Source organism: Bacillus rossius, chromosome 7 (genome assembly GCF_032445375.1).
Source record: "Bacillus rossius redtenbacheri isolate Brsri chromosome 7, Brsri_v3, whole genome shotgun sequence".
NCBI classification, from domain to species: domain Eukaryota; kingdom Metazoa; phylum Arthropoda; class Insecta; order Phasmatodea; family Bacillidae; genus Bacillus; species Bacillus rossius.
Window position 1 is genome coordinate 6505926 of NC_086335.1, and position 19108 is coordinate 6525033.

Here is a 19108-nt window from a genome sequence, read left to right on the forward strand (position 1 = left end):
GGAACCGACGAACTGCTTGTAGAAGGAATTCCTATATCTGGACGAATCTTTTTTCGGCTGAGGTACGGTGTCGTATTTGCAATGTCTGGATCATCGCTCCTACTTCTGGACAGTGATAGTGATGTTAAACTATCTTGATTCTGATCAGGTAACTGTACAGTTGGATGTTTACGTTTCAAATGTTTCTTCAGATTAGTCGATGATGATTTATAACTCAGTTTTTGTTTACACAAATTACAATTAGCAAACTCATTATTTTCCGTGAAAAAATTCCACACAAATGAAGTCTTTTTCATGCACTTATCCATTCCTTATTTCACTATAAAGATACTAACTACAAAGCATGACAGCCCGCAACAATGTACATGGTGATACACGGCCAGGACGAACTGCGGTGAATGTTGAACTGATTGATACTAGCTGTATCAGGCGGGCATGAGAGTAACATAGGTAGAGAATTACCGGGCGTGATAAATAATGTATCAGATTCTCCTTCCGGTCGCACGGTCTGCGTACGCGGAGCTTTGTTGCTTCCTGGGACCGTCTCATACAGAAATATCAGAGACTTGTAACTAGGTACATTACTGTATCAGTATCAGGTTGGAACTGATACCGAAATTTGCTGTAACAACTAGAGGTGGGTCGAAAAGTATCAACCTGATACTTTGGCACTGATACTCGCCTGTATCAGGAACGGCAAACGAGTACACTTGAAAAGTATCAGAGACTTTAGTATCAGTTCAGAATTCAGCTGGAACAACACCACGGCCAATGAGCGCAGTACCCGATCGCAGATGACGGTCACTTGGGCGGAGCTTGTGAAAGGGGAGGGAGCAGGAACGACGAATAAGGGATAAAGAAGGGAAAGATTGTAGGGGAGGAAGCGCAGGGGAAGGCGTTGAAGCCTTGAAGGAGAGGCGCAAAGCGATATTGTTACAAGCAGGGCTGCCACTCATGGGTTTTTCCACCCAGATCTGGATTTTTCCAATGGTGTTTGGGTTTCTGGGTTTTTAAATAATGAATTCCAACAATTCTAGGTTTTTTATAATTTTAATTATTTTTATACCTAAAACAATAATAAAGGTAGTAGCTACTGTATCTGTTGCAATATCTGTTTGATAAATGCAAACAAGTCTATGTGTTTCACACACAAAAATACATATAAACACAAAACTAGTTTTTAAGAAGCTAAGTCGAATATTAAATTAGACACATTCTTCAAAGAGGCTTGCAGAACACAAAACCAATGCAACAATTAACCTTCAAACCAATCTTGTAGAATCAGACTCTGAATAAAGACTAACGTACATGATGCAGTTTTATAAAAACATTTACCGGTTTAAAGAATGCAGTGATGGTGTTTGTTTTGTCATGTATGTATTTGTAGGTTTTTTTATGATATGTGCTGGTCCTAGAATTACTTATACAGCCATTTTGCTGCAGTGTAATTTTCTTGTGTTGGTTGTATTTAACCGTTTTCAGTCTTGTAAGGTAATTAATTGTTTTATATTAAAACCAGTTATGTTTATATTTTTGAATTAGTACGCAAACATTTTCAACGATAGCATTTTAGACGCATCTGGGTTTTTTACCCATGTGTCTGGTTTTTTTTTTAGGTTATCTAGGTTTTTCATGAATATCAGAGTGGCAGCCCTGGTTACAAGTCGTTTTGTTTATTGTCCTACTTCAAAGTACGCTCAGTGCGCAGTGCGTGCACCGTCTCGTTCAATAATAAAACTAATGAAATTTTAATATTAAAAAGTACATTAATACAAGATATAAAATTTATATTTGTGCACCTAACAGCTATGAAAATGCAAATAAATTCTCAGTTGACACTAATAACAGATATAATCAACATATGGACTTTTTTTTTTCGATAACAATTAGTAACTAGTGTTTTTATACATTAAAAATTCACGATTTTATCAAAAATAAAAAATAAAAAAACAGATAGGTACATTAGTGAGCATACTATATCAATGTTTACGTTTCAAATGTTTCTTCAGATTAGTCGATGATTTATAACTCAGTTTTTGTTTACACAAATTACAATTAGCAAACTCATTATTTTCCGTGAAAAAATTCCACACAAATGAAGTCTTTTTCGTGCACTTATCCATTCCTTATTTCACTATAAAAATACTAACTACAAAGCATGACAGCCCGCAACATGGTGATACACGGCCAGGACGAACTGCAGTGAATGTTGAACTGATTGATACTGGTTGTATCAGGCGGGCATGAGAGTATCAGAGGTAGAGAATTACCAGGCGTGATAAATAATGTATCAGATTCTCCTTCCGGTCGCACGGTCTGCGTACGCGGAGCTTTGTTGCGTCCTGGGACCGTCTGATACAGAAGTATCAGAGTAGAGGTGGGTCGAAAAGTATCAACCTGATACTTTGGCACTGATACGCGCCTGTATCAGGAACGGCAAACGAGTACACTTGAAAAGTATCAGAGACTTTAGTATCAGTTCAGAATTCAGCTGGAACAACACCACGGCCAATGAATACAGTACCCGATCGCAGATGATGGTCACTTGGGCGGAGCTTGTGAAAGGGGAGGGAGCAGGAACGACGAATAAGGGATAAAGAAGGGAAAGAATGTAGGGGAGGAAGCGCAGGGGAAGGCGTTGAAGCCTTGATGGAGAGGCGCAAAGCGATATTGTTACAAGCAGGGCTGCCACTCATGGGTTTTTCCACCCAGATCTGGATTTTTCCAATGGTGTTTGGGTTTCTGGGTTTTTAAATAATGAATTCCAACAATTCTAGGTTTTTTATAATTTTAATTATTTTTATACCTAAAACAATAATAAAGGTAGTAGCTACTGTATCTGTTGCAATATCTGTTTGATAAATGCAAACAAGTCTATGTGTTTCACACACAAAAATACATATAAACACAAAACTAGTTTTCAAGAAGCTAAGTCGAATATTAAATTAGACACATTCTTCAAAGAGGCTTGCAGAACACAAAACCAATGCAACAATTAACCTTCAAACCAATCTTGTAGAATCAGACTCTGAATAAAGACTAACATACATGATGCAGTTTTATAAAAACAATTACCGGTTTAAAGGATGCAGTGATGGTGTTTGTTTTGTCATGTATATATTTGTAGGTTTTTTTATGATATGTACTGGTCCAAGAATTACTTATACAGCCATTTTGCTGCAGTGTAATTTTCTTGTATTGGTTGTATTTAACAGTTTTCAGTCTTGTAAGGTAATTAATTGTTTTATATTAAAACCAGTTATGTTTATATTTTTGAATTAGTACGCAAACATTTTCAACGATAGCATTTTAGACGCATCTGGGTTTTTTACCCATGTGTCTGGGTTTTTTTGTAGGTTATCTAGGTTTTTCATGAATATCAGAGTGGCAGCCCTGGTTACAAGTCGTTTTGTTTATTGTCCTACTTCAAAGTACGCTCAGTGCGCAGTGCGTGCACCGTCTCGTTCAATAATAAAACTAATGAAATTTTAATATTAAAAAGTACATTAATACAAGATATAATATTTATATTTGTGCACCTAACAGCTATGAAAATGCAAATAAATTCTCAGTTGACACTAATAACAGATGTAATCAATGGACTTTCTTTTTTCGAAAACAATTAGTAACATTTTTTTTATACATTAAAAATTCACGATTTTATCAAAAATAAAAAATAAAAAAAACAGTTAGGTACATTAGTGAGCATACTATATCAATGTTTTTTCAAATGTTTCTTCAGATTAGTCGATGATTTATAACTCAGTTTTTGTTTACACAAATTACAATTAGCAAACTCATTATTTTCCGTGAAAAAATTCCACACAAATGAAGTCTTTTTCGTGCACTTATCCATTCCTTATTTCACTATAAAGATACTAACTACAAAGCATGACAGCCGGCAACAATGTACATGGTGATACACGGCCAGGACGAACTGCAGTGAATGTTGAACTGATTGATACTAGCTGTATCAGGCGGGCATGAGAGTAACAGAGGTAGAGAATTACCGGGCGTGATAAATAATGTATCAGATTCTCCTTCCGGTCGCACGGTCTGCGTACGCGGAGCTTTGTTGCCTCCTGGGACCGTCTCATACAGAAGTATCAGAGACTTGTACCTAGGTACATCACTGTATCAGTATCAGGTTGGGACTGATACCGAAAATTGCTGTCCCAACCCACCTCTATATCAGAGACTTGTAACATGGTACAATGCTGTATCAGTATCAGATTGGTACAGATACCGAAAATTGCTGTAACAACCCACCTCTAGTAACAACCCACCTCTAACACGCACTGGCAGCCTTCGGTTACCCAATAGGGCGCAGGGAACTCCCAGCCAACAGCCCGCGAGAGAGAGATGCGCGCGCCCCGAGAGACGACCACCGACGGATCTCTGATACAGTACAAGCCACGCTTATATACATGTCGGTTACATTATCAATACAGTCAATATTTACAGATTTAGCCTTTGCAGCATGTTCTATAAGATGTCACTGACTGTCCTGATCATATGCTAATTTCTGACTCTCGGATGCTCCCAACACGAGCGGAAGCCCGCTCCTTCCGTGAGTAATGCCACAATGAATCCCACTTATTTACATTCTGCAGCAGACGCCATCTATTGGCGCCGGGTGCATTTCCATCTTACAGGATAACTAGCTTAGGCATAGAGATTAGGTAAAAAAAGACCCTGCTGTGTCGGGGCAGCCATGTTTGTTTCAGGGATGAGCATGAGCACTCGCACAAGGGGCCCGAGGCCAAATGTAGGACACGACAAACTTGTCGCAAGTAGTTCTGCTTTTCAACAAATGACACCAAGTGTTGCTTAGTGGCAAATATTATTCTTTCTTATGTGGGATGCGGGATGCTCTCTCGCGATCGCAAGTGAAGGAGGGCATCGCTAGACATCAAGGAGAAGGAAGCTCGTGTAGCATTATAGTGTTTCTCAACCGTCTTATCACATATTATTGGAATGAGTAAAAATATTTTTGTTTTAATTCCACCTGATAAAAATACTGTAAGTGCTGATTTAGTAGTAGAAATTCAATAATTAAATGTAACTCTGAAAAAAAAACATGAATCATTATGTAAAAAAAATTTTCATGCTGAGATAGATTTCTCAAAAATAACCAGAAGCACTCGGAGATCATCAACAGATGTCTAGCTAGGAATAATCAGGAGCACATGGAGAAAACCAACAATATATTGGCAGAAATAATCAGGAGCACACGGAGAAAACTAAACAAAGTTTTCCTTAACATCAGAAAAATCACAGAAAAAATTAAAACTAAAAATTACAAAATAATCATAAAAATAATAAAAATAAAAACTACAAATTACAAAATAATCATAAAAATAATAAAAATTATGAAATAAAAATAATACGAAAAATTCTGCCAGCATGTGAACTTCTTCTTTGTTGAACAGCGATAGAGTTCTAGTACATGACAGAATTTTCTGTAATATTTTTATTTTTATTATTTTTATAATTATTTCGTAATTTTTTATTTTTATTTATTTATATTTTTTTCTGTGATTTTTCTGATGTTAAGGAAAACTTTGTTTAGTTTTCTCCGTGTGCTCCAGATTATTTCTGCCAATATATTGTTGGTTTTCTCCGAGTGCTCCTGATTATTCCTGGCTAGACATCTGCTGATATTCTCCGAATGCTCCTGGATTTTTCTGAGAAATAAATTTCTAAATGAAAAAAAGTAATAATTATTGGGGCATGTAATTGTATTCAGAATTTTGTATTAATTCCTGAATTCCTTTTACTTAATAAACACTTACGATATTTAAATCAGATAAATTCAAACAAAAAAATCCATTACTCAGTCAAATAATATGCTTTGAGACTGCTGGGAAACATTATTATTAAGGATTAAATTCCTCCTCCTGGGTGTCTAGTGAAGCCTTCCTTCTTTTGCGATTGTTAGTGAGCACTCAAATAAAAGAAATAAATAATATTCACCTGCATGCCAAACGTGACAACATCTGTTGGCAACAAGTTCTTATGCATGAGATCGATTAACTCTCGCTGATAAAATATTTAAAATATTCTATTTAAGTAATGGTACCAATTTAAAACACTTAATAAACATGTGCTATTTAGTCCATTGAAAAGTTACATTTGGGGTTGCGTTTTTTAGAGGACGCAATTTTATTTTTTTGTTGTGTAGGGGGGGTCAGTGTAAAGCTAAAACCATGTTTGTGGGGTCGCCACCCTTGTCCCACGGCCGCCATCTTGAAAATAGGGGTTGAAATGGTTTTTACGATATATCTATTAAACTAGTTATTTGATAAAACAAATTTGTTAACATTTTTTGTTGAAAATTAAATTCTCTACAACTTTGTTCCAGTAACTTTTTGTCGTAGAACTATAAATAAAAAAGGTTATAAGCGAAAATCTTCAGAAATTCGAGAAAAAAATTTATATTTTTCGATATAACTTTTTTTTATAATTTTACGAAAAAATGATATCTGACAATTTTTGTAGATCGTTCTTTGAGGAACAACTTTTATTCGCATCATTTTTTCATTACGTCAATAGCTAAGGTTTTACAGCGCTCCGAAGTGAGTACTATTTTTCAGTACTCTTAAATATACGTATATTATACGTGTGTACTAATAATATGTCATCAGTTATTGTATTATTTTTTATTTTTTTATTTTGTTATTATAACTTTTTTAATTACAAAATTTGCAATATTACTAATAATTAATTATTGACTCTTTTCCCCACCACCCACGAGGTAGAGTCTAGAGGCGCGTTTTTTTACGTGGTATCCCCAATAGGCATAATCCACGGTGATTTTCTAAATTAGAACTACTCCGTCCTCAGTCGTTTCGATGGACCAGGCTGCGGCTCAGCATCTGATCGGCTTTCTGAATTAAATACCAGTGGGAGAACTGGAGAAGGAAGGGGTGTTAATGTCGGCGGTTCATCATCAAAGTCATTTTCATTTATTAATTCTGAGAGTTCCATTAAGTTGCTGCAAGTCTCTCCAGAACAATGGAAGCACACTGCAGAACATTTCAGCCCTGCTTTTCGACATCCACACATCGCTCCACAGTTGCCTTTGCATTTGCAAAAGATCAATTTTAGAAGCTCAGGGGGTGCTGGAGGTTTAGAGTTCTGCACTGGCATCAATAATTTTCCACATTTTTTTCAGCCCCAGTCTTCAGGATCATTATAATTACCAAGCCACGACTGGACCTGATGGTAGACTCGGAAAGTATGAAAGCGAGCTGTGTCTTGTGTTGGAGGAAGTGAAGATAAGTTAAATGTACTTTTTTCACTGCCTTGGCGAATTGTTTGTATCTTAGCCTGTCAAGAGAATTATCATCTTTATTACCACCGTATAAAGAGATAAAAAAAACGTTCACCAATTACAGTGAGCAAAGCAGGGTCAACTCTCTTGTTGAGAAACAAAGCCGTTCCACTTGCAAACTCTAAATGTTTTTCCAGGTTTTTCACAAATTCATTTTACCGATATTGTAAGGAGCTGAAGTTGTGTCACATCCGGAAAAAGCATGAAGAAACAGCAAGTTATCCGCAATGATATTTCCGTACATAAAACCTGACGCACAATATAATTTTTCTGCTGTTCGTCCTTTTGATGGTTTTAAAATAAAATACATTTGCTTGTTCTCTGCCAAGTGCTGTGAGCAATATCAGTATGTCAATATCTTCAGCTACAATAGTAACGGTATTAAATAATGGAGATGCAGCAAGAGCAGTGCGAACGATAAGAGCGTCTGCGTCTGATTCTGCTTGGTCAACAGTGAAACCCATTTCCGAGAATACAGTTTTAAGAAGTATAATAAAGTTAGATTTGTTCTTCTCATTACCAAGAAATTTCTCTTGTGATAATGTCGGTATGGTGTTCTTGTCAAATTTTACTTCTGTCGACTGGTGTTTTTTCGTGCGGCGCAAACGTTCCCAAGACTTTGTTCCTGCGACATCAGGGTCGTCTGAGTAACCGTCAAACACAATGCTTGCAGAGAGCCCGAAGTGTTCTTGTACATATTTGACGTATTTTGTAGTTATATCCTTGGTCACTTGGGTATTTTCTACCTGAACAGTATTCTCGGTAACGGCCATCAGATTTAAAATTATTTTAAAAATCAATAATTGTTAAATCCTGTTATGGAGTGAAAAAGAGTCAATAATTAATGATTAATAATATTGCAAAATTTGTAATTAAAAAAGTTATAATAACAAAATAAAAAAAACAATAACTGATGACATATTATTAGTACACATGTATAATATAGGTATAGTTAAGAGTACTGAAAAATAGTACTCACTTCGGAGCGCTGTAAAACCATAGCTATTGACGTAATGAAAAAATGATGCGAATAAAAGTTGTTCCACAAAACACGATCTACAAAAATGGTCAGATATCATTTTTTCGTAAAATGATAAAAAAAAAAGTTATATCGAAAAATATAAATTTTTTTCTCGAATTTCTGAAGATTTTCACCTATAACATTTTTATTTATAGTTCTACGACAAAACGTTACTTGATCAAAGTTGTAGAGAATTTAATTTTCAACAAAAAATGTTAACAAATTTGTTTTATCAAATAACTAGTTTAATAGATATATCGTAAAAACCATTTCAACCCCTATTTTCAAGATGGCGGCCGTGGGGCAAGGGTGGCGACCCCACAAACTTGGTTTTAGCTTTACACTGACCCCCCCTACACATCAAAAAAATAAAATTGCGTCCTCTAAAAAACGCAACCCCAAATGTAACTTTTCAATGGACTAAAGTAACTAGCTAATATGGATCCTTGTTCGGTGTCTGCCGCTCTATCGAAAGGATACAGGTGTAAATTTTTCAGCAATGGATTTTTCTTGAGAAAGAATGGAAGACAACATGAGAAGAATGACTGTGTTAAAAATTCACTACGCAATATGTTAATATGTGTTCGTTGTAGAAAGTCGTTTACGCGAAAGAGAGCTTAAAAAGACACGATAAAACCTGTAACGCTAAGTCTGCTTACAAGCTAGAGGACAACGATGGAAATACTAGTCTAAAAAGAGTGATCTGCATTACGTCAATAATTTTCCTTGTCTTGGAAGAGATTATGTTCATGGCTCTCACGATCTCGACAAAAAACTTAAATTGAAGGACGTTGATGATTTATGGAAGAATGATGACAGTGGATGAATCCATAACGTGAAAAGTGAGAATACATTCAAGCCGAATTCAAGTAGAACCTCCGTACTTTGTAAAAAATATCGGACTCTTAAAAGGGAAGCTTGAAGACCATGAAGAAGCTTCGACATCACCGATTTCGAATTCTAACAGTAATCTGAATGAAGACGATGACTTTTACGATGATGGCGACAGTGACTCTGAGCTGGTGACAAAAGCAAGGACTGTGATGAAGCATCTAAAGCTGACATGATCGATAGCTGTTATAAAACACTAAACCCAAACGTGGAAACGTCGTGTTGAAATAAATAATCTGATCAGGCTTATTATGAACACTGGGACGAAATTGATATTAAATAATATAATAACATACATTCCAGGAAGATGGTGATAGCAGAAGAAATCTGTTCGTAGAGGAAAATACTTGCACATCGACGAAGTAGCCTCCATACTTAAAGAATTGAGGGAGGCTGGCTACATTCAATAATCATCACTTGTTTAACTTGTGTAAAATTTTGAGAAATAAAATAAATAATAAAAATTAAAAAATTAAGGTTTTATTTTTGTATTCTGATTTCTACCAAAGACTTAGTTCTCGTAAGACAACTTCCTTTTTTTTTTAATTGTGCTTCCGATTGTGCTTCCTTTTCGTTGATGTGCTTGCAAATGTGCTTTTTTTTTTGTCAAATATGATTCTTATCGTGCTTCCTTTTCGTTGCATTTGTTTCCTTTTTGTTTAATGTGCATCCGATTGTGCTTCCTTTTCTTAGTTTAAACTTACAATTCTGCTTCCTTTTTGTCGATGAATGAGCTTAGATAATTCTGTACTCTGGACATGATTGACTTCATGAATGGGAGGCGACTGGTATATTGACGTGACATTGAACATACATGTTTATAATGATGGTCGCATATCGGTGAATGAAACCTCTTGGTTCGGAGACACTTGGCCTATGCGTATGATGTTGTAGATCAACTGTTAAAAATGTTCGTTGAGTATCGGCGAAAAAATACCTCATGACTGCTGATTGAATGTGTTTGATCACCTACTGGATGTGCTTGGCTACCGACTAGATATGACTGGCCACCTAATGGTCGTTGGTACCTGAACCCTGTATAGACATTCCTGGCTAGTGACTGGGCGCATATTGTCACCTACTGGACATGCCTGACCACGGACTGAATGTGTCTAACCGCCGACTGGGTGTGTCTAGCTGATAACTGGTCATGACGGCCACTAACTGAATGTGTCTAACCGCCGACTGGGTGTGTCTAGCTGATAACTGGTCATGACGGCCACTAACTGAATGTGTCTAACCGCCGACTGGGTGTGTCTAGCTGATAACTGGTCATGACGGCCACTAACTGAATGTGTCTAACCGCCGACTGGGTGTGTCTAGCTGATAACTGGTCATGACGGCCACTAACTGAATGCACGTGGTCATCGATTACGTGCCTTGATACTGAATAGACATGTCTGGTTAATCAACTGTTATACATAAATTACTCTAAAACACATGTCAAGGCATGCAAAGGACTCGCTTCGTCTTCTAAGCAAACTGTAGTAATCGAGGAACGCTAGTAATTTACTGGTTTGTATATTTGTAGAATTTATGTAATAAATTTTATGTTTGTTAAAGAACTTGTGGTGTTTTATTTTTCGAACCTGTCACTTTTGTGATATTTTAAATTAAATTACATTTTTGCCATGACCAAGGCTCGAGCCTAGGACAGGAATCGATCGGTTCAATCAGTAAAATAATGAGTGATTATTTCGATGAATTTTCAAAATTAGCCCGAATTTCTAACTATTAATTACGGATTTTCAATATTGCGGACATATAGACTTACTGGAGGCTGGTATATTAGGAACTTAAGCCATTTTTAGGATTTTGAACATGATTTATTGATATTGTTATTTTTACATAAAATTATTTTTTTGCATCATCCAGAGATCGAACTATGGACATGAATCGATCGAATCATCAATAAATTAATGAGTAATTTATTTAATGATATTTCAAGATTTTTCCCGAATTTCTAGGTCAATAACTACACAATTCCAAGATGACACCAATATTTCAAGATGACGGGTACCTCAGTAATAATAAATGAATACTGCACTCTAGTGGACAAGAATCAAACTAACATGATGGTAGCACACTCTAGCAGACGAAAACCAGATGGCGGCCTCCAGCAGACGAAACCAAGATGGTGAACATGACGTCATACTAGCTGGTGATTATATACTTTGGCATTAGTGGTGGGAGGTCAGTCTGCCGGCAGCTTCCGTGGAGGAGGGTCCTGACGTCATTTGTTTTTTTTTTTTGCTCTCGCAAGGTTTGAACCAAGGACTCCATGATGTAAGTACGTTTTTAAAAATAATATTTTATTAAAATTTTGGTAATTAATTTTTTTAATGAATGTTAAATTTTTTTCATTAAAATCGGATGATAAATAAAGATTTCCAAGATGGCGGCCGTAACGGAAATTGCAACGTTGACGTCATAATTCATGATGGCGGTCATGGTATCCTATTTCCTAGAAGCGGGTTATCGGAGGCTGCAGGTATGGAGTTGAAGCCTTTTTTTTTGCCGTTGACATTTTTAAGGACTAAAATGGGAAAATTTCTCTCAAAATGGGAATTTTTCCCATGAAAGTGTGAAATTTTTATTTTTCTAATTTTTAAAGATTTTTTTACGAATTTTCGTTCCTGATAAACCGAAAACTTTGGCGGATTTTTGCGAATTTTGGACATTTATTTTGGAAAATTTTTGTTCATTTTGGCAAATTTTGAAGGTCAAGGTAATCCAAGATGGCCGCAGTGACGTCACAATCCAATATGGCGGACCAGCACCTCAGCCAGAAGGCAGGCGGCACACACATGTACATACTACTGACCAACCATAATTGAAAGGGGTGGAAAAAAACAGTAAAAAAAATTAATTACTCCCTTAGTAAGTACACAATCAGATCTGTTCAAATTGTTTGTAAGTCTAATAATTTTTGGTTAAAACTTTTGACTGATATAATTTTTGATAAGATGAGTCATTGCTCCAGGGAGTTTTGAACCAAACAAGGATAGAATTAACAATAATTCATAATTTCCGTACCATGTACACTATTGAATTCGTTCTAATTTATTGTAAATCCTTGAATTATTATCCACAACTTTTGTCTGAAATAATTTTTTTTACGACCTACCATTACTGCAAGGAACAGAATGAACACGGGTTGAAGGTTAAAAAAAATTTAATGTCCGTCGTCTTGATTTCGCCTGCTCGAGTCCACCATCTTGTTTTCGTCTGCTAGAGTGTGCTACCATCATGTTAGTTTAATTTTTACCTGCTAGAGTGCAGTATTAATTTATTATTACTGATTGAATCGATACTTGGTCAATGCAAAAAAAAAAGATAATTTAATTTAAAATATCACAAAAGTAACAGGTTATAGAAATAAAACACAAGCTCAAACATACTATTTATTACAAAAATTCTACTCTACCACAGAAACACTTGCGAAAGTTAACAATCTAATAAACATTTAGTCTTGGATTGGCGTGAAATGACCAATTCTCAGCTCCAATCGGTTTACTGAAGACAGAGACTAGACAGATCCTTTTCCTACATAGTCTTCCTCTTCTTGACAGAGTTTGTGGACACCGTGTTTAACAGACTACTTCACATCGTCAAAACTGTAAATTACAGCAGCCGATGTCTTGAAAGTAGGCTTCTTCACTTTATCCTCAAACGGATATGGCTTACCATATTCACAGTCCAACCACAAGTTATATTTAAAAGGACCGTTTGTTGCTTTGTCATCAGTAAGCTGATTAATTATATTATGCCTGATATCAAGAAAAGTACAAATGTATTTCGACTCACTAAACATATTTTGATAATATAAGTCTTTCAATTTTCCACGAAATGCAGACTGCACCAAGTAGAAGCCATTATCATTCACTTTTAATGCCTGTACGCTCACGAGTCTCCAATCTAAAACGAGGAGTCGAAATGTATGCAGGTAGTTCAACAGTAGGCGCACGGACTTCACCTTTACAGTTTTTCGCATGTCATCGCGATTGCTCAATTTGAGTAAACCAAACATGGCACTCATCGCAGTGAAACTTCATGCGAGAAGGATTCTTCACACAATTGCTCCGCTCATGTCTCCGAACATCATGTGCAAATGAAAACATCATATCGCAGTAGCCACAAGGATGTCTAGTTGATGAAGACGAACCATTCAGACCCGAACCAGACGATGATGTTGCTACAGTTGTACCAATTCCTGGTGTTCTCTTATACAAATCAATCATTCGCTGTTGTATAGAAACCTTTACTTTCTGCCGTGCAACAGGGCCTTTGCATGTCTTCAAGTGTGTTTCAAATGATCATTTCTTGTGAATTACTTGCGACACTTTTCATAGCCAAACATTTGACGAGAAAGATTCTTAGCACATTCTATCTTATCGTGTCGTCTAGCATTGCTGTTGTTTGAGAAAATCTTGTCGCAGTAACGACATCGATGCTCGTTAGTTGTTGTCGAATCAGCAGCCATTGAAGTCTCCATCGAGGGTGAAACGTCGTTCATCGTGGTTTCCTGTGCAGCCAGCACTGAAGTCATTAAGCTCTCTTCTGCAGGTGATACCGCGACTGTTGAAGTATCCTCTAGTGTTGACGACAATGTTGCCAACGGGACCTGCGCCACCGTAGTCGTCGCTGACGTCAGACTACCTTTTCGTTGATTGTGCTTCCTCTTTGACGAATGTGCTTCCGATTGTGCTTCTTTTTTAAAGTTGTTTTGACTAGTGTATTATTGTAAATGAACTGTGTTTTGACTAGCATATTATTCGACCGGTTGCGTGTATATAAGCGAGTCTCAGACGAAAGGACTTTCAGTAAGTCGACACACGCACAGTACTGACTGACTCGCTGACTGGACTGATCTAGCGACGAGAAAGGGACTGAGTCGAGTCCATCAAGATGCCAGTCAACAAGCTACTAGTTAAGAAGCCAGCTTCAGGGACCAGTATCGACACGAAGAAGCTGGTCCAATTCGTGGAGCTTGCAGGCATAAAGCCTGCGAAACGACACAACAGTGAACGAGTCGCGCAAGAAGAAAGGAACTGGGAGCTACAGTTCCAGCCCAGCATGTCACTACTTGGCAGATACACTCCAGTATTCTGTGCTGTGGTGGCATGGAACAAGTCTTCAGTGAGGCTGCAGCACCTGCTGGAAAGCTGCAGCGCACTGGAGGAACCACATGTGAAGCCACAGCCTGAGGATCCAAAGGCCCTGCAGGTATTCATGCGAAACGCAAGATGCATGCGGGGACTGGAGGAGCTTCAGGCCAGCGAGTCAGCGGGGAACATCCAGATCTCACACCAATCTGTCAAGATTTCCTGCGACCCAGTCAGGTTCGTCTCGTGGGGACTCTACAAGACGATCCTGGCCTGCGAGGAGGCCACTGCACCCGCAGCGAAATCTACTACCGAGCTACCAGGGGTCAACATGCAGACTGACCCACCACAAGAACAGAAGACATCGCAGGCCACTAAACCGCCGGCAAGCAGAGGGGCGGACACCATAAAAGCAGTTTTAACTGCTCGGAAAGGTATAAGTTCGCTGCCAGACGCAAAGAAGATCCTGCCATAGCCAACGAGACCTGCGGAAGCAACGAGGCAGCAGCGGCCACAGAAGAGGGTGCCTTGGCACTTTGTCGTCCTTCGGGGCGGCAGGGCAGTCGGGGCATCGAAGGAAGATGTGGTCGCTGCCCTGCAAGATGCAGGCCACACCCCAGCACAGTGCTGGCAAATCATCAGCAGGGCCACAGGGCGCCCCACCAGCCTATACAGGGTGGCTTTCAAGACCAATGAAGAGGCCACTCGGCTCTTGGAGGCCGGGCTAGACATCAAGGAAGCCCACTTCACAGGGGAAGCATCACACCCCAGGCAGCCGACTGCAAGCAGTAGGCAACAACACACTCCAGGCGGGGCGATGCTGGAGCTGGCAGAAATGCTAGCTGTGGTGCTGCCCCGCCTGCAGCAATACGCGAGCCAACCATGGGTCGAGGGGACTCGTCCCCTCCTCAGGCCTGGCCACCGCTTCCGGTAGAGGAAGAGGCCCATGATCTCGGAGTCGCTACACACACATGGCCACACTACACTAACAAGGACGACCTGGTGGTGGTGGGCCAGTGCCGGTGGTGTTTAACACCCTTGAGCGCCACGCTAGCCGGAGGGGCCTGCCAGGAACCGCGAACAAGGGGGAAAACCACTAGGCACAAGGGAAGTAATATTATAAATGTATTAGATTAAATGTCAGGATAGTAGGAGCCATAGTAAACAAGCAACACAGCTACAACTAAGAACCACTTATAATGCAGCAGCCCCCAACTTAAAAAAAAATTGAATTAGTTTTTGAAATTTATGTAAAATGCTGCCTTAGAAGCAAGTAGGGAAGCCCCATCCAGACGAATTGTTATCTGGGTGGGGATAGGACAAGCTGTAGTGTAACGTATAATATCGGTAAGCTAAGCACAGGGTAATACATACCAAACTGGTATAAAGCAAACACCCAGCATAACTAAATAATTAAAACATAAAAAAGCATAAAAAAACCATAAAAAATAAATAAAAAAATAAAAGCAAAATCCAAATAAAAATCAGAATATAATAAAACTATAAAAATAAGTGTCAACATGTACTGGAAGCTCTGCTAACTGGCCACCTGTCCTAAGGTGGTTGGAAGGTGGAGTGACCAATTAGGATTTGTTAAAACAAAGCAGGCAAAAGCCAATAATTTAAATCAAGATAATCATTAGCTGATACAATCCCGAGGCAGGAGGTAAAGGTCCATGTGGATCAGGTACTCCATAACAAATTGCAAAGAGTCCCTGGGCGGCACTCAATAGAGTGCTGGCTCGGGGGCTCAGGCCGACAAAAAAAAAAAAAAGGACTTTCAGTTTATTACTGGTTGCGGTGGTGTAAGGATCACCTAGTTTGTCTCATATGGCGCATAAGTCGCGTTATTACCTGTTCTTGTGATCTCGATGACATCTTTACCATCTTTAACGTCGAACTCGATGGAGGTTGTACCATCGACTACGGGAACCCTGACGTCAGTGACGACGATGATGGTGCAGATCCCGTTGGCAACGGCGATGACGACACTGGAGGAGACTTCAACAGTCGTGGTACCACCAGCAGAAGAGAGCTCAACGACTTCAGTGCTGGCTGCACAGGAAACCTCGACAAACGCTGTTTCGCCCTCGAAGGAGACTTCAATAGATGGTGATTCGTCAACAACTAACGAATATCGGTGCCGTTACTGCGACAAGATTTTCTCAAACAACAGCAATGCCCACGACACGAGAAGAGAGAATGTGCTAAGAATCTTTCTTGTAAAATGTTTGGCTGTGAAACAATTCACAAGAAATGATAATTTGAAACATCACCTGAAGACATGAGATGTCGTCAGAGGCTTATCGGAGGCTGTAGATATGGATGCTTACGCCTCAATATGGACATTTCAAGCTGCTGGCATTTTAAGGACAAAAACGGGAAAATTTCCCCTCAAAACGGAAATTTTTCCCGCGAAAATGGGAAATTTTAGGAATTTTAAGTCATTTTGAGTCAATTTTGAGTAATTTTTGAGTCCCAAATGGCCGCAGTGACGTCACAATCCAAGATGGTGGTCGGCTCCTCTTCTTAAAGCCTGGCGCAGGAGCCCCTTTTCTATACTACTGTCCTCTGACGTCGCGGCCCCATCTAGGATAACTTTGACTGTCAAAATTGTCCAAAAAGTGTCAAAAAATGACTCAAAAATTGCCCAAATTTGCTACAAGTTTGGCAAAATTCGTCAAAATAAGCAATTTTCAGGTAGAAAATTTCGCCAAGAAATCTAAAAATAAAAATTACAAAACATTCCCTATATCAACGGAAAAATTCCCGTTTAAAAGAAATTTTCTCGTTTATGTGTCAACTAATTCAAAAAAGTTCTTAGTTCCTCAAAATACATTTGCCTTTGAACGTAAAATAATTCCTAAAAGCTGATTAAGACTCCCAATAGCAAGCCGCCCAAAGCCACCTAGTTCATGACCTTGGCCGTGACGGTAAACTTGAAACTCTTTTATTTTCACCAAAATTTCCGCAAAAATTTATAAAATATAAAAAAAAATAATTGTTTACTTCAATCGTTCAGTTACCCAAACCATCCAGGTCCTCGGTTAGATTTCCGGCGACAGTTAACATGTTATTAAAGTATAAAAATTAAAAAAACATAATTAACTTACATTTAAATAAAATTTGACTAAAATTGCTTAGTCACATACGCCACATTGGATTTTGAAACGTTGCACTTTTAGTTACTCCAGCCATCTTGTTATAAAATCGAAAATAATTATAAAATTCATAAAATATTTAATTAATAAAATTTTAATAAAAACTTCCACCATCTTTAAATGAAGACGTCACCATTGGAATTTTTTTATGGTCTCCAACTTGAAAATCCGCAATTAATATCCAAATTTAACAGGAAATAATTGCAAATTAATAAAAAAACTTAATTTAATTTAATTTTAATAAAAAAAGTACTTTCGACATAGAGTTATCGATTCAAGATCATTCGATTATAAATGACGATAGATCCTTTTTCCAGGAAAGCCATCGGGAAGGCTGACCGCACACCACTAATGTCAAGTAATATATTATGCCAGCCAGTAAGACGCCATGGCAGCCATCTTGGGTCCACCATCATGTTGTCGTCTGGTGGAGGTCGCCATCTCATTTTCGTCTGCTAGATGGTGTTGTTGCCATATAAGTTTAAATTTTACCCGCTAGAGTGCAGGGATCATTTATTACCGCGGCTTCAGCCATCTTGTAAACTGTACTGACCACCATATTGAATTTATGTAATTTTTAAAGAAGTAATTACGAAAAAAAAATAACTTGTTAAAATAATGATTGATTCGATCGGCTCAATTCTGTTCTTGTTTGGTGCAATAAAAGATAATTTAATCTAAATTACCATTAGAGTGACAGGCTAGAGAAAAATCTACAAAATTACAAATAAAAAATTAAAAAAAGTAAATCAACAAGTAAAAAAAAAGCAAATTGCAAGAACTTCTTGATTGCTACAGTCTTGTTAGCAGGCGGAGTGAGACCACTGCATGCCTTGAACTGTGAGTTCAGTGACAGTCGGTAGCCAGGCGCATCCATTCAGTAGCCGAGAGGTATTCTTAGTCAAAACCCGGCGAACATTCTAAACAATTCAGATCCAATGTCAGACGTTTGAACCAGTCGTCTCCGAACTACGAGGTCAATCATGGCCCGACTACAGTCTTGTCAATGAACATTCAAACATGGGATGCACATTTATGAAGGAAGCACATTCGTCAAAAAGGAAGGATATTTAACTAAAAGGACACCCTTTTGTACAAAAGCATTAACTCAGTAGAATACAATCTCATCGCAGAAATACGATAATGAAAAGGGCCTAACTAAACGTGGAGGGAGGCCAGAACTTGGCATGGACTGGGGTATACGTGAATGGAGCAGATCAGGTATGCAAGGTAAATGGTTTCAGGTACACATAAATTTTATTCAAATACAAATTCAAATCAAAACATTACGTTTAACATTAATGGTAATGTTAAGTGAGAACAAGGCAAGGCCAAATACATAAATTGAGAACAATTTCTTTTTTGAAAAAACGTGTTTGTTAACAATAATAAATTTGTGAGGTATGCCGGCTACACCGTAAACGATCCAAACAACTGACTCTCAAAGGGGGCAACGCCCAGTTGATTCGAAATAAAAGCATTGCCAAGTATGAAGTTAAATTCACATTAAGTGGAATTACAAAACTACTGCAAAGTGCAGGTACAAAAAAGGGAAAGAATTTACATTATTCTTTAATAAACAAATACGTGCGAC